Raw genomic sequence first — 18,183 nt, 5'->3', positions numbered from 1 at the left:
TCGACTAGTAATTCGTAATTACTTGTACCAAAACGGTTTATCAAATTATAAATTACAACGTCTTGTATTTACAATAAATTATTCATTCAATTCCGATTTCAATTGTTTCGTAAACAATAATTTTATTCAAGTAATAAAACAATTCGATTACTTAGACCGTATCTAATATAATCGAATTACAATAAGACACGTTAATCTCACTCACAAATCATCCGTCAATTATAAGCAATTTAATTAACTCGTATCGGCATACGATTAATTAAATAATCAATTAAGGGTATTTCCCTATATGTATGACCTAAGGGGATCAACTGATCACCACCGTCGCACGACAGTAATGTCAAACTCTAGTCAGCCAATCATTACCGATATGTGTGGACCAGTTGACTTGTAAAATATTACATCCCACATGTATTCTTAAAATGAGATTTAAACATGTGATCATCATGATCAACAGTTGTGATCGCATTATTGTCGGAGGACACATATTCCAACATAAACCTATATAGCTATATGGTCTAACACTAGGAGTATGGGAAACGTTATGTGAATCGTGATATGAATGCATATGTGTTATTGATTTAATGTGTGTTTGAATATGCATTGAATATGATCATTGTGAAAGTGGCGTGAATACATGTGTTTTTTGACTCGTAATAGGTTATAGTATTATAGAATCGTTCATGTAGAATGTGATAACATGTGATTGATGGATAAATGGACTCATGTGAGTAGTATGGCGTAGATATGATTAGTGTGTGTTGATATGAGGGACGGTAGTCCTGAACCTTTGCATGCAGGTATCATGTGCGTATTTGAGCTTGCTAGTGTCGTTGTTAGAGTATAAATAGTGATAGTTAGTGGTAGAATAGTTATGATTTTGGAATAATGTACCAGAGATAATGAGTGTGAAGCCAAACTCAATCGAGTAGAGTAGTACTCGAGCGTGTTGACTAGTCACTCGACCGAGTAGACAATTCACTCGACCGAGTGGACCTCTCTCTCGACCGAGTGGGCAAATTCAAGAAACTGGAAAACTTCTGAAAGGTTTCCACTCGATCGCGTAACCTGTCACTAGACCAAGTTGAGTTACACTCGACAGAGTGCCCTAAGTACTCGGCCAAGTTGGCCTGTTGAGCTGAGAAATTCGTGTAACATTTGCTTTTTCTACCTTATCTTTTAATTTCTATCTCAAACCTCGTAACTTCGACATCGATTTACTTTAAAATAATTCAAAGTTTTCAAACATGATTTGTTGTTTGAATTACACTTTGTTACTCTACTTTTCCTTATCTGTCTTCTCAAATTTCGACCATATAGTTGAGTCATCTTCTTCATTTTTGCAATTTGAAATGGTTTTATATATACACATGTTTATCAAAGTTTTATCAAATAATTGCATGATTTGTTCAATTTCATAGTAATGGTTGATTTTCTACATCATTAGAGTGGTCAAAAATCAGATTTTTACGATAAATTTTTTTTCCCACCATGGATGAGCTTAGAACTTGTGATTTTGAGTCGATAACCATATTTCCATGCTTGTTGTTGGGTCATATTGAACAAGAAAGGCTTAACACTTTTTGTTAATTTCGGATTTTTACCATGTATGGGAAAATTTGAATTTAAAAGCTTGACTTACTTTTCATTTTCATGAGTGAAACTTGTTTTAATCGTCTTACAAAGACTACTATCATCTCTTGTAGTGCAGTACATTGTCTTAAAAACGAAGATTTCATCGTAAATTTTAGCCTAAAATTTTGAACCAAGTGAGGAATATGAACAATTTTGATTTTACCCGAATATGGTTTAATAATATTGCAAAACTGTAATATTATTTTGGAATTTTACTATAAAATGGTGTGAATCAAAATTTTCCGTCTTGAAGGTTGACAAATTTTCCGAAAATGTTGTGAAAAGTATACATAAGCTTTGATTTTACGCTCGTGATGTACCTTATTTACTCCTTATTAGTCATCTTTAAATATAATGTTTTGTGTAGTCAAACATAAGGAATTTTTCCGCCTTAAAGTGTTCTTTTTAAAAATGAATGACATACCTATCCGGATGTTTTACTTTTCTAAGTTATGTTTTATACCAATCGAATAGTAATACTTTGAACTTAGTCTATAGTGACATGTACCATCCTATGACGGATTACTTTGTATTAAAGTTTTCGAGAAATTTGAGATAAATGACCTTTTGTTAAAGTTTTAATATAACATTTCGCTTTTGAGTCAAGTTTGAATAAAATTTCATTAGAGTTAAGTTTTGAAATAACATCATTTTCCAAGGTTCATCATATTTCAAGTGTGCTATTAGGGCAATTTTAAGGTGTCGACCATTTATTTCCTATCCCCTTCATGTTATTTGATTTGCTTGCTACCTTTTAATATCCGTTCTGGATTGTTTTGATTCTCATCACCCTATCCGTTGAGTTAACCCGAGATTTCCGGGCATAGAGTTCTGTGTGTGTGTGTCGATACCTCATTTCTGCACCTTCCGCAAACCACCCGGTGATGATTGGGCCGCATGTTTGGTATACGGAGCGATTTGTGACAGTTCGTAAGTTTATCGTCAAGTGATCGCTCAAACACTTGTGTCTACCTCTTAATTGTCATCTACGTGCCGATACGGTCATTTTGGCAGTAATTAGAGTACATTTGGAGTCCGGGTCAAAAACCGTCTTCATTTTCTAATAACAGTTTAAAATGCCGAGTCAGAATGTTCTAGAATATTCCGGATATTTCTATTCCATATTTTCCAATCTTTTAATCATTGGTAAAATATCTCCCATAATATTCACAAAAATTATTAAGGAAACGAGATTAATTCGCTATTCCATAATAGAAACGCGGAAATCTTTCTTCCGCAGGAGGAAACCACTGAGGAAAGGACACAGCAAGTGCTGCACCTCTTCCTCAGTCCTTTTCTATGTATTTTCCGTATCTTTACGCGATTCACTTCCAAAGTTTCTCCGAAAACCCTACTTCCTCCGTGTGATTAGTATAAATAGAGACTTTCGGTCTCAAATATTTCTCACGCGAGTGTCCGCCCTTCTCTTCTCCCTTTGCATTCTAGACCACGTTCTAACTTTTTGGCGTCTACGTGCTTGAACTTTCGACCACGTAAGCTCGGATCCTTCTGAGTACCAGCCTCGTTTTGCATGACCGACCAATTTGACCAACTCCACAATAATCAACATTAATCAATCTTATTCATTTTCCTCTTAGAGGGCACTTTCGTATACATTCGAGTCACTAAACGTTAACTTAGTTCATCTCGTTTCGTCAAACATGTAAGTCTGAGGGTGTAAATCCTTCTTTTATTTATTGTTCTTTATTATTGTTATCATTAATGTAAGATTTATGTCGAAAATATTCTTAAAACCGATTTGTAAAACCTTGTTTAAAAACCCTTTTTACGGATTATCAGAAGACAACCGCCAAGAAAGGACGCAGCAATTGCTGCGCCTCTTGAAGGACGCAGCCTTGATACGCGCGCCTCTTCGTGAGGGGCCGCCGCATGATTCTCGCTTCCTTTCTTCTTCCTTCGTCTTTTGTTAATCCATTTTTTTTACTTTTGCTTTCAAATGTTCATTGTTTCGTTAACATAACGATTTGAATAAGATAATTTTGACCTGTAATTCATTAATCATCATTAATTAATTCATCTTTTAAATCCCGACTTAAATCCCTTATAATCCATATTTGCGGGTTTTCGTCATTAAAGTCAATTCGGGTTTTAGAGATTCGATTTACTCATATTGAATCTCTGGAATTCATCGTTTGATATATTTGCATCTGTTGTTTATCATCATCATCATTAGTTCTCCATTGTTTAACCTAATTAATTTGATTAGGTTATTTAATTTGTTAATAATCTTATAAATCTTGTAATAATTCGTTCTAATTAGTTTCATTCATGTTTTATCGTTTTTATGACCTCATTCACATGTAAATAATATGTTAACCACTTCCATCCGAGTCAAATACCATTAATCAAGCATTAAATTCACCAATGTATATTAACGAGTTGCGGTTTCGGCTTCATAGCCATAACTCAACCCAGGAACAGACGCAGCGACTGCTGCGCCTCTTCCCGGTTGATTTCTGTCCCTGAACTCCCGTTTCTGCCTTGACCTAGTTTATTAATTACATGTTTAATTAACTATTAGTCGTATTACCACCCTAATTTTTGTTCGTTTATTTCTTTATTCATTCTTTTCTAAAACCATCCGTTTTAAATATATTTTCGACATAAATTGATTAAACCCAATGTAATTATTGTAATTTTCATTATTGTATTTATTATTGTATTTCTTTTACCGTTTGTATTCCTTCACATCTAATTGAACCTAAATTTCAACATCGACTCAATTGTATGTTAAATTATGTGATAACCGACTTAGTTTAAATCTCACTTGCTAGGATTAAAACGTTGGATGTTGCATTGCATACATATAATCGACAATATATCGAGTATGAATGATTTCCCTAATCATTAGTAGAGGCCGCCATCGAGGCGGGCGGGATTAGGTGTTCGATCAAAAGAGCTCCCTAATACGTACCCTCACCCCTTACTCCAGATCTCTGTGAACATCCGTGTTCATTGGCATCCACGAGAGTCATTCTAGACATAGAATGCTAAGGGTGACGAGTTCTTGGTGTTCATGTCACTACTTTGTGTCTTGACATGACACAAGGTATTCGAACGGTTTCCCATTTTCCCCAATAAATTGGTGGCGACTCCACAAATGCAAAACAAACCAAAAGAGTGAAAACTTGCTTCTCTTTTCGCCCCCGTGGGCCCGCGTCCACAGTTTGGCAACTCCGCTGGGGATAATACACTTACGTGTAGCCAAAAGGGTGAAACTTGAACAAGGTTAGGGAATAGTTTGTACAAGACAATTATCGATTTTCATAACTCGGTCTTCCTAGATCGTTTCGTTCGGCCTTCCTAGGCTCAACCAAACCCATTCGACCAATCGTCCTGTCTAAACAGTCCTAATTCCTTTTTGGGCTTAAGGATGGATAACGAATGACATCATCCATACCATGGTGCTTACTTATTTTTGTATCAAGGACTTTCACTACTTGAGGAAATGAACTAGGAATCAGCCTTACTCTTGTTTAGTACGAGCCTCTCCACAGACCTCGGGTTTGATTGTTCGGTATGGCAACCCACCCTTTAAAACCAAAACCCTTCTAAATGCACTCAGCATCCCGTTATAATGCTTGTATAATGTTTGTACCATATGTGATCACCATTTCTAAACAAAACCATGGCGATTTTTGTAAAATCAAAATCCCTTTTAAAATGTAAAAATTTTCAAAACATATGCCTAATATTAGCGCAAAACCAGTCGAAACTCTGTCCAATTGTCGAGTCAAAATTCGGGCCTCAAAATCCATTTCAAAACCTCACTTTGAGTCCACTCCTACAACTACACTAAAAGTTGACTAGGACTAACATTTTCAAGCTTTGTCATTTCCTCAAAACTCACTTGACACAAGTGGCACACTCCCACTTGACGTGTCAAAACATTCCTTTTCGAGTAAGTGTGCTAGAATGGTCGATCGTGTTTTGATTCATCGTCGATCTCTTATTCAGTTTCCAAGATGCCTGAAACACGCGACGTGAACTTCAACCAACTCCAGAATGGTAATGATCAAATCCTAGCCGCACTAGCTCGTCTCCAAGTCACTCAAGACCAAGTGTATGATCGCCTTGACACCATCGAAGGTCGAATATATGCAGTGGAAACGAGGATGGCTCCTCGAGAAAGTGAAGTGTCTGATGAATTTGTGAATAACTTCGGGGATGAAAACCCTCCCATAGGTATAACTACAGCTGAGAAACGACTCCAATAATTGGAGGAACAATTAATGTATCTCAAAGGGGATGACTTTTATAGGGAAAATAATCGCAAATATGAAGACGTGAGTTCCAAGTTGCCAACCAACTTTAACATGGCGGATATCCCTAAATTCAAGGGGCATGAAAACCCTTTGAACCATATTCGTGCTTTCAAGGATTATATGTCTATCAAAGGCATTAAATCCGAGATGTTCTTAAGGATCTTTCCTTCATCTCTTGACACCATCCTAAAACAATGGTTCTATTCTCTAGAGCACAAGAAAATTGCTACCTGGGACGATGCCGCAATTGAATTCGCCAAGCAATATGCGGATAATGTTGAAATCCAAGTCAACATTTGCAATTTTGAGGTTCTTACCCAAAATGATAAAGAAGGTTTCACCGACTTCCTAAGCAGGTGGAGGAAGACTAGTACTCAACTTGTTGAACGTCCAGATGAAGCTACCCTCATGGAGAAGTTCGTGGACAACCTCAAGCCCATCTATGCAAGTCATTTGAGGTACCAAAACATTAAGACCTTCAAAGACTTAACCGTACTAGGAACAAGGATCGAAGATGGCATCCGTAAAGGACTCTTGTCCAAAACGGTAGGTCTTGGATATCAAGGCTCAACAAGTCGTTCTTACGGCCCTACTAGCAAAACTGATGAAGTTAATCTTCTCGAGCCATCTAAGAAGAGTACCCCACCAAGGAAATTCACAAATCATGGGGACACATATTCCAATGCTCTAAAAAGGTTGATGAAACTGGGTAAACTTCAACCCATAGGCCCTACACCCGAACCAGAAAAGAAATCCAAGTTCTGGGATGAGAATTCGTACTGCGAATACCATAGAGGCAAGGGACATTATACAGAAAAATGCTACAAACTGAAAAATGTACTTCAAGACATGATTGAAGACGATCGCCTACCAATACCACCTGGAGGTAAGCCTAACAACACTCAGAATCCTCTTGGAATTCTAGTGATTACAAGTGAAGAATCTACCATAGATTGTTCACACCTCATTTCTCCAGTCGAAGATGAAATTCATGCAATAGAGAATGAAGGAAACTACTCTACCATTTCCCCAACCATCACCGATTTCATTGCATTGGCAAAAAGTGTGAATAGGCAAGTCATGGAACTAGAGAGTGCAGTGGCAACCTACGTGATCCCAAACCAACACCTAAAGAACGTGCACCGCCAGTCTTCTCTCAAAACACTACAATGCAAGAAGTAGTAGCCATGGTTGATGAACTAGTCGACCAAATTATCCAATTGGAGGCCGAAATCATAAGAATGAGGGAACTTGCTACTGTCAATGGAATATGGGCCGATGATGATGAAGATGAGTATCTCACTGAACACTACTTAGTCAAAGTCAGTGAGGAAATAGTCCAAAATTGTGAAGATCAGGATGTAGACCACCTTACTCGTTCGGGACGCCCATACCAAAACACTTCTCAAAATGGTCCCATAGCAAACGGTCCAACCAATGTGGTCACACCAAATGATAATGAAGATGGCTCCACTGATCATTTGCTAAAACAACTACAGAAGACAAAGGCTGATCTTTCAGTCTGGCAACTAGTGGCAAGCTCATTCCCACATCGCCAAGCTTTACTGCAAGCCTTGGCCAAACAAAATGTGGCACATAACTCCACACCCGATGACGTAGTCAACTTGGTCTTCCAAGAATCACCAAAGCTAAGTAATTCTATTACTTTCTCGGATGAACATATGCCACCCTTTGGTGCTAGTCATAACTTGGCTCTTTATATCACTGTCATTTTCATAAAGAAGAATGTGCCAATGACTTTTGTAGATGATGGCTCCGCAGTCAACGTCATACCCTTGAAAACGGCATACAAATTGGGCATGAAAGAGTCGGATTGGACCCCTACCAACCAAGGTGTTCGCGCATATGATGGTACACGACGAAAGGTAGTAGGACTTGTTAACCTAACCATAGCCACAAGGCCGATTGAACGAAAAGTCAACTTCCAAATAGTGGACATTGAAGCATCCTTTAACATACTTCTGGGAAGACCTTGGATTCACGCTTCCAAAGCGGTAACATCCACCCTCCACCAGAAAATCAAAATCCCACTAAATGATAAAGTGGTGACGATCACTTCGTCGCCCATCAAGGCAATAATAAAAAAGAAGTCAAGTAATCAAGTCCTTGCGGATCCAGTACATGAACTTGGGGGCTTCCATATCATAAATGTCATAGAAAGTGAGTTGGCGCCCTTATACTTCAATCCCTACTCCAATTTAGTGGTCAACCACATGCTCAAATCCCAGGGATACTTCCCAGGAATGCCTTTGAATCCTATCCGAAGGAACACTTTTGCACCCTACAAAGAAGGAAACTCACAAAGAATACCACTTGGACTAGGATACAAACCCACTAAAGAGGAAGTTCTCGAGATGCTCGCTCAAGTTCAAAACCGCAAGAATATGGGAATCCAAATGCGACCCTACCTCCCTACCCTAAATGGATACTTCGTTAGGGAAGGAAGTCAAGATATCTTTCACGGATTTCCCGAACCTTGGCACTATCTTGAAAAGAAGTTAGCCGGAATCGAGATCTTTCACGATTGCTACTTCATTCCTCCGGAAACGGTTCCTACCGTCAAGACTCGTCAAGCCTCTTGCTTAGACGAACAAGCTGTTAGTCTACTATTTGAAGAAGATCGATTTGTTAGAGCCGCGCAGGATGAGATCATTACCATGATACTTCAAGACGATCACTTCAACCCTACCGCCTTAATCACCGAAACCAATACCAATCAGCAGAAAGGATGGAGAAAGTCGATCAAGTGGACAAACAATCAAGGAAGACTCTTCAAGCTCACCACTGGAGAAGGAAAAGGAGAACCAGAAGACGATGAGTTCGAGTCAGAGTCAGAGTCAGAGTCTAGAGAAGTTCCTAGAGAGTCTCCTCCTGTCGTCATTCCCACTCCCCTTGTTACTCCTAGCTTAGTATCAAGTAGTAACAGTAGTTCGGGGAATGTCCCAACGGCTATCCCTTTACTGCCACTGACTACAGATCAGATGGCTTCTTTGTTTCAACTTTTGTCAAACTTTAATATGAATAAATCAGGTTCTACTTACTCTTCGTGTTATCTTGAATGCAATTCTGTTTACGATGATAATGAGGATGACCCAGACCCAGACTCAATACCTCCCTACATAGCCAAAGAAATACTACAAGAGGGGGAAGGGGGACCTGTAATAGAAAACACCGAACCCATCAACGTAGGAACTGAACTAGAACCCCAAGAACTTACGATAGGGACGACCTTGAGCCCTACCGAAAGGGCCAGTTTCATAGACATCCTGCACGAGTTCAAGGGCATTTTTACTTGGTCCTACAAAGACATGCCAGCGATCGACAGGGACATCGCAGAGCATAGAATCCCAATCAAACCAGGTTTCAAACCCGTGAAACGGAAGCTTCGTCGAATGAGGACTGAATGGGCTCTCAAGATCAAAGAAGAAGTCGATAAACAGTTCAAAGCCGGGTTCATCAAAGTTTCTGAGTACTCAGACTGGGTGGCTAACATAGTACCCGTACCCAAAAAGGATGGGAGAATTTGTGTTTGTGTTGATTTTAGAGACTTAAACAAAGCAAGTCCTAAGGATGACTTTCCTCTACCACATATCGACATATTGGTGGATAATACAGCAGATCACGCGTTACTATCTTTCATGGATGGATATGCAGGATATAACCTGATCAAGATGGCCATAGAAGATATGCATAAGACCGCCTTCGTCACTCAATGGGGAACCTATTGCTACACGGTTATGCCGTTTGGGTTAATTAATGCCGGAGCTATATACCAACGCACCGCAACTACGCTCTTACATGACATAATGCATAAAGACGTTGAGGTATACATAGATGACATGATTGTCAAGTCCAAGCATAGAGAGGGGTACATTGCGAACCTTCGCAAATTCTTCTCAAGGCTACGGAAGTACAACATGAGACTCAATCCTCATAAATGCTCATTCGGAGTAACATCTGGTAAACTCCTGGGATACGTTGTTAGCCAACGAGGAATAGAAATAGAACCTTCTAAGATCAAAGATCTAATCGAAATGCCGCAACCTCAAACGGAGAAAGAAGTTACAGGATTCCTAGGCAAGGTGCAATACATAAGTCGATTCATATCGAAACTCACCATGATCTGCGAACCTATCTTCAAGAAGTTAAAGAAAACAGATCACACCATGTAGGATGATGACTGTCAGAAGGCTTTCGACCGAATCAAAGAAATATTAGCCAAACCACAAGTGCTCATGCCACCCCAACGAGATCAACCTCTTGGTTTATATCTCACGGTAACCGAAACGGCCATGGGCGCCATGCTAGCTCAAACCATAGGAAAAGAAGAAAGAGCTATCTACTATCTTAGTAAGAAATTCTTGGAGTACGAGTGCAAATACACGCCACTCGAGAAGACATGCCTCGCTCTTGTGTGGGCAACGAAGAAGCTACGCCATTACATGCTTAGCTACTCCGTCAAAATATACTCCAAAATGGACCTTGTCAAATACCTTTCGAGAAACCCGTTCTCAATGGACGTTTAGCAAGATGGACTTTGATGCTCTCAGAGTTCGATCTCAAGTATGTACCTCTGAAAGTTATAAAAGGGCGCGCCGTTGCCGAATTCTTCGCAGAAAATCCCATTAATGATACACAAACGATAGACACCTGGTCGTTTCTGGATGAAGATATACTCCAAACCGATGTAGACTCTTGGGACCTTTATTTTGATGGAGCATCGAACTTAAGAGGATTCGGAATAGGAGTGTTGCTCATTTCTCCTGAAGGCGAGCATACACCAATCTCTGTCAAACTCAACTTCGAGGTGACAAATAACGCTGCAGAATACGAGGCTTGTCTCATTGGATTGCAAGCGGCAGTAGGTTTAGGCATCAAGAATCTTCGAGTGCATGGGGATTCATCTTTGATCATCAACCAAATTACGGGATCTTGGAAAATCCGAAGTGAAAGCTTAGCACCTTATCAAGCTATAGTAGACCAAGTAGCCCAATTCTTCGATCAAGTAACCTACCTACATCTACCCCGAGAGGAGAATGAATTTGCAGATGCTCTTGCAAAACTTGGATCTTTGATTAATATGCCGGATAGCATGGTAGAAATGCCTTTATGCATCGAACGACGGTCAAAGCCAGCTTATGTGCACCAAATCACCGATGAAGAGGAAATCACAGAGGAACCTTGGTTCCAAGCGATCCTAAACTTCAAACTCAACGACACCTATCCACCGGATATGGACAAAAGGGGACAACGCGCTATACGCTTACTAGCTTCCCAATACGTTCTCATGCAAGGAGAGTTATACAAAAGAACACCTCTTGGTGTAATCCTACGCTGCCTTGATCATTCACAGGAACGTAAAGTGATGGAGGAAGTCAATGATAGAGAATGTGGCCCTCACATGAGTGGACCCATGATGGCAAATAAAATCACACGTTTGGGGTATTATTGGACCACAATAGAATCTGATTGCATCAAATACGTAAGACACTGCCACAATTGCCAAATCTTCGGGAATGTGCAACATGTCCCTCCTTCATTACTTTACACCATGACATCTCCGTGGTCGTTCTCTGCTTGGGGAGTTGACATCATCGGCAAGATCACTCTAGCCGGAACAGGAGGTCACTGTTTCATCCTAGTAGCAATCGATTACTTCACCAAGTGGGTAGAAGCGGCTTCCTACACCAGTCTTACAGCTAAGAACGTGGCAAAGTTCATACAAACCAACATCATCTGTAGATACGGTTGCCCACATGAGATCATTAGTGACAATGGATCACATTTCCAAGCTGAGACTGATCAATTGCTAGCCAAGTACAAAATCAAGCATAACCACTCCTTGCCATATAGACCACAAACTAATGGCGCAGCAGAGGCGGCAAATAAAAACGTTGTCACAATTCTCAAGAAAATGATTGACAACTATCGAGATTGGCCAAGCAAGATACCCTTTGCTTTATGGGGATACCATACGTCTGTTAGGATGCCCACTGGGGGCACCCTTTCTATTTGACCTACGGCATAGAAGCTGTACAACCAGTCAGGCTAGAAATACCATCATTGCGTATTTTACTTGAAAGTCAAATCCCAGAAGCCGAGTGCAAGAGGGATAGATATGAAGAACTCATCCTCCTGGATGAACAAAGATTGCGTGCATTACACAATGTGCAAACATATAAGGCACGTATCAAACGAGCCTTCAACAAAAGGGTTAAGCCAAGGAACATCAAAGAAGGAGACTTGGTCCTCAAATCAATTAGAGCTCTTTTACCTGTCGATCCACGAGGAAAATTCAAATCCTATTGGGCTGGGCAATTTCTAGTCAAGTCCATACTTTCAGGGGGTGCAGTTAAGATCACAGACTTAGATGGGAATGAATTTGCCAACCCAACAAACCTCGACCAACTGAAACGTTACTATGCCTAGAATAGGAGCAAAAACGCGCCACGCGTAACCTCACGTGTCGCTCTTGTGGCACGAAATAAACGGCCCCTGGCCAAGCTGAATTAAGCTAATGTCATCTTACTCTTGCATTCATCCTCATATCATCAAATAAACTAAAATACATTTTAGGAGTAAGTAAAAGCTCATGCTTATTTTCTAAGTTCATTACAAGCTCTTGCTTAGAACAATTATTCTTTTACATTTACTTGAACTACGCGCAAGGGTTTGATTTCATTTTTAAATGAATACGTAGGCAATCTTTCACAGGATACAACCAATTAATTATTTTAAATGTAAATAGAAGGACATTTGTAAATGCATTTGGAATTAGACAAGAATAATAATAGAAAATCGTAACGGTTTCATAACCAATCAACCTCTTTTATTTCATTTCTTTTAATAATAATAAGCTACATAATAAAAAATAAAAAAAAAAAAATAGGCTAGGATTCTAAAAACCTCACCTTCTTATTACAATAATAATAATAATAAATAATAATAAAGACTTAGGCTATTCTTCCATTTTTCCTTTGCCTTTGTCGTTTTTATCATATTTTTTGTCCCGACCTCGAGCCGGACGCTCTTGCGCCACTTCCGACCTAATCACCAATGGTCTCTCTCATGGTCTAGCCTTACCATTCTGGTCAACCACCATCTCGATGGCAGGAGCAGTCTTCAGTTTCTTTGAAGGATGAACAACTCAAAACCCGGCTTCTTCCTCTCCCTCAGTCAGATGCTTCTCTTTCTCCTTTTCTACATCACGAACCTTGTAGTCAACAGGCTCGCGTTTCCTCAATCTCTCGCACACCTCCAGAGTAGTATCTTTCCTCCACCGCAGATAGGAATCCGACACCCATAGAGCACTAACAGAAGAATTCAAGAACCATATATTCCTTTGACCCCATTTGATGGCCCATTCTCTTCGACTCTCAGTAGTAAGCGCCACGGCAGTCTGCGGGACAGTGTCAAGCTTCGGAATCATCTGCTTCAATCCAACCTGCCTCATCAACCTCTCCGGGAAGAAGCATATCATAAACTCCAAGCCAGGAATGCGCACAGACTGGGTAGGATCCAAGGATGATACTCCAGTGACAGAGTTGAGATGCCACCATGGTACGATTCATCTAATCAAGGGACCATCGTCACTATTCAAATTGTTTTCCCAATAGTTTCAGACTCGAGTGAAGTCCACCATGTAGAGCCTGGTCCTCATCGCAATTCAGCGAGCATGATAAGCAGGAACATTAACTGGGGGCTCGATCAATCGAAGACGCTCCATAAGCCAGATCGACCAAAGCAGGTATATAAAAAAAGAACAAAGAAAAAAAAAGAAAAAAAAAGAAAAAAAAAAGAAAAAAAAAGAAATGAAAAAAAAAGAAAAAAATTCTTTTACCTGCAAAATAATGGGACTTCCCAAATAAGGAAGGTCACGGTTGGCTTTCCTGTTATCTAACCCCAATAGGATCTCTCCTAAGCACAGGCAAGCTGGGCTCCTGCGCAGCTCCATTTGCTCAATGAAGCTCAAATAACGAGGATCACCTCTCAAATCCTCATCAACATGCCTTTGAAGGACATATACATGTAGTAGGCAAAACCCGAATGCCTTTCGCCTGGCAACACAAGAGATAGTGGGATCAGCCCTATTGATGAATCGATCAATGAAGTCCAACATTCGCACTCCTTTTGAGGTTACAAGATGGTCCATCTCAGCTCTTGTCAACCCAAGCAAATCCCTAAACTTGTTCTTATATCCTTGAAAAGTAGAGGGAATAGCAGGCAAATGTTCCGGTTCCCAACCACCAATCGCAGCGATTTCTTCGGGAAATGGGCTAATGTTGCCTCCGGGGAAGGCAAATACGTGATAGTTCGGGTCCCAATAATCAAGACAAGCATCTAGGAACGGTTTGACCACCTTGATCAACTTCAAGCTCAAAAGTGATCCAAAGTTATAAGCACCCATGTCGTGTTTCTCCACATTAGAGAACTCATTTGTCCATTCCTTTAGACGAATTTCGAGAGTATTCATGATGTATGCTTATTTTGATAGCTTTATGTAATAAGACAAAGGAAAGACGAAAGAATTATGTGAACAAAACCTCCCTCGACGTCTCTATTTATACTAAAAGCTGTTTCCTAAAATCCGTCAGGACGGATACACTGGGGAACAGGCGCAGCACCTGCTGCGCCTCTTCCTCGGCCTTCTTTCTGTGTTTTTTCCGCGTTGGATCTTTCCTAATTCCTCAAATAATAATTTCCTATTCATACGGGTTATTATTTTGGTAAATCCGTCAAATTGCCATGTTTCATATTTCCTAATTCCTCGGACATGCACTTCGAGGCGATATCGACTTTTTCATCATCTTAGCACGCTAATCCATTTCTTTTTTTATTTTCTTTTGGGGAATCATTTCACCAATTTAATTTATTCATTTTCAAACCTATACATTTCTTTTTTAATTTTCTTTTGGGGAATTGTGGACATGGCCCACCTGCACGCCCAACCGATTTGCGCACATACAACGGTCTCTTGATAGCCACGCTCGGCGGCGTAAAATGCTTTTGACCGGATAGCTTTAGATCGGTCGGTTTCGTCTCGGTAAAGGTCTCGAAACGATTAGAGATGTTCGGAGTCGCCACCAAGCATTTGTGGGATGTTTGGAACCCGTTCGAATCCACTTTATACCTAGGTCAACCAAGGCAAAAAGCGGTGATTGACATAGGTACTAAAGATAAGGAATCGTCCCCCTTTTAGCATTTTATGCCTAAAATGACTCTCGTACGCCCTGGATAAGGTCGTCCACTATCCAAAGGTTCTAAGTAAGGGGTGAGGTTACGTATTGGGAAGCCCTTTAATCGGACACCAAATCCCGCCCGCGTTAGCGGCCTCTACTGATCGATCGTGGTTGTTTAAGTGCAAAAGTTGATAGAACGGTTAAAACGCATGAATGGACATCCAAAAGTATTAACCTAACATGTAAGCTTTCTAAGTCGGTTTGTTAATCCAAATATCAAGCATAAGATGTCAAGTTGGATTTATGGTTGATTTGCATGTGAGAACGGAAATTAAACATCCATTTACCAAATTCGGGTTATGATGCTTAACACGATCCATTTATTGAAAAACGGTGTCAAATGACAAAGTATAAAAACGTAAGCTTGTCAATCTGATCCGTCATGTGTTCGGATTAACCGTAATCGGGATCGTCCTAGACAAGCGCCAAAAACGAGGCAGAACAGTGCCAGGCAGCCCCATTGGGGCGCGAGCCTGTTTGCGAGATAAAGGGCTCTGCCCCTAGTTTCAAAGTATGAAAACAGGCGGCCACTTAGGGCGCGAGCCAGAGGCGACCCAAGGGGGTGTGTCCTGGTTCTTGAAAAAGTTATTTAAAACCGTATTTGTGATTAAATAATTTGCAAATGTTGTTTGTATGACTCGGAATAATTACTATTATGTTAGTAATATTCATTGTCGGATTTGCAAGTTTGAAAAGCATAATAAAATGGTAAAGGGAAAATGTTTGATTTGAACTAATTATGTTAAGTTCAATTATTTGTAATTAGTCAAGTTTGTCATCGTACTCGAATTAAACCGACATGGTATAAAGAACCAAGGATGATTATGAATTATGACTAATATGTTTACAAATGTAAACAAATGAGAAAAATGGTAAATAAAATAAAAGGGGGTTAAAATACCCATTAAAATGTAATTAACAAATAATATCATCGAGTCACGGAATAAACCGTCATGGTATAAGGAACCAAGGATGATTTTTATAATGGCCAAAGTATGTATCATAAAAATGAAATAAAATGGTAAATAAAAGAAAAGGATTTCTTCCAAAATGTAATTAACCAATTAATATAACCGAGTCACGAATTAAACCGTCATGGTATATGGAACCAAGGGTGATTATGATTTATGGTTAAAAAGTTTGTCATAAAAATGGTTTGAAACATTCGAAATGGTAAAACCGTAAAAGGAAAGAAGTAAAAATGAAAGAAAGTGTTGAAGGAAAGACGAACTCAAAAACGTTTGAGTCTGACCTGGGCACCCCATTGAGGCGCGAGCCACGTTGCACATTAAGGGGCTTCTGCCTCAGGCCAAAACTCGGTTTTGGCTTGTCTAACCTATATTTGAATCCTGTTATGCATTGTTCATGCTTATAGACTTATAAAAATTGTAAATACATGAAATAAAGTGAGTTGTTTACACCCTCAAACTTACGTGTATGATGTTTGCGACATAGACAAATTTAGAGACAAGTTTTCTCGTAGCGACTACTCACGATCAAGAAGTTTAAAAAGAGTGCCTTAAAAAAGGATTTTGTTTTGAAAATGAGTTGAAAATATGTTAATTAAAACATGTTGATTAATGTTGAGTTGGTCGAATGGGTCGGTCGAATGCACGGCGACGGTACCAAACAATATGTGTAAGGCTTGTGTTTACGATCGGTAGGTCGTAAACACGTGTCGATTTTGTGACTTAGGAAGTCGAGTATAGAAGTTTAAGGGAGAAGGAGGGGGCGGACGCTCGCGTGAAGATTATGGTGTGTGATGGTGGGTATTTATAGAGAAATGTGGGATGGTAGGTCGGTCGATTTTTCTTGGAGGCTAAGGAGACACCCCATTGAGGCGCGAGCCACCCCGTGACTCAATGGGGTGTACTGTCCCTTTCACAAATTTGGATTTTGCATTTGTTCTAACCAATGTTATGTTGGTTGTGATTTGTGGCCTTTGAGGTTTGCTTAGCCGTGTAAGCTTCCTCTTAGGTGATATTTGGGGTAGGTATTTTGTGTCTTTGACTCGGGTTTGACCCGTGTGAGTCGGGATTTGAATTTCGAGTCGGTTTTTGGCTCGGTGTCAGTTTTGACTCTAATTAGGGTCATTTTAATGGAAATGACATGATGAAGACATTCATGGCATTATTTTTGACATTCGAGATTTGGGTTGACTCGGGTTGACTCAGGTTGACTCGAGTTGCGGGTTTCTAAGTCGGTTTTGGGTACGAAGGCGGTTTTAACTCGAAATAGAGTTATTTTAATGGAAATGACATGATAATGACATTCATGGCATTATTTTTGACATTCGAGATTTGTGTTGAATCGGGTTGACTCAGGTTGACTCGAGTTGTCGGTTTTGGGTCCGAAGACAGTTTTAACTCTAAATAGTGTTATTTTAATTTAAATGAAATTAGAAAACTTTTGAAATCATTTTTCATATCCGAGTAGTGCATTAAACTGTCTCATGTATAGCCAATCCACGCACGCATATCAAAAACACGTTATAGTCCGATCATCATCGGGTGGTTTTTGGAAGGTGCAAATACTGGTATATCTGAGCCCCCACTTTGACTGAGGCTTGGACAGGGCGAAAGTCAAAGTATGATCTCCAGGTCAATCGAAGATTACAACCTGAAGACCATTGCGACGTCGAGGCGACTCAAAAAGGTTTGAGCCAAGGACCTGCCGTCGGGAACATTTTAGAGTCTGTCGACTTCCGATTCGGGTTGTTTAAAGTCCATTAGACTACGTATAAAGGCTCGCCAGCCATAAGAAGGAATCATACCTAAGGCATCTTCGGGATACGTCCTTCAATCATTTGCGCGCAAAGGCTCTCCAGCCGTGATAAGGATTCGTACCCGAGGCATCTTCGGGATACGTCCTTGAGTTGTACCTTGTTTGCGGACAAAGGCTCGCCAGCTTGTGAAAAGGAGTCGTACCTGAGGCATCTTCGGGATACGTCCTTGAGTTGTATCTTGTTTGTGGATAAAGGCTCGCCAGCTTGTAAAAAGGAG

Source organism: Silene latifolia, chromosome X (genome assembly GCF_048544455.1).
Source record: "Silene latifolia isolate original U9 population chromosome X, ASM4854445v1, whole genome shotgun sequence".
Classification (NCBI taxonomy): domain Eukaryota; kingdom Viridiplantae; phylum Streptophyta; class Magnoliopsida; order Caryophyllales; family Caryophyllaceae; genus Silene; species Silene latifolia.
The sequence above is the reverse complement of the archived record's forward strand: the minus strand, read 5'-3'. Positions refer to the sequence as shown.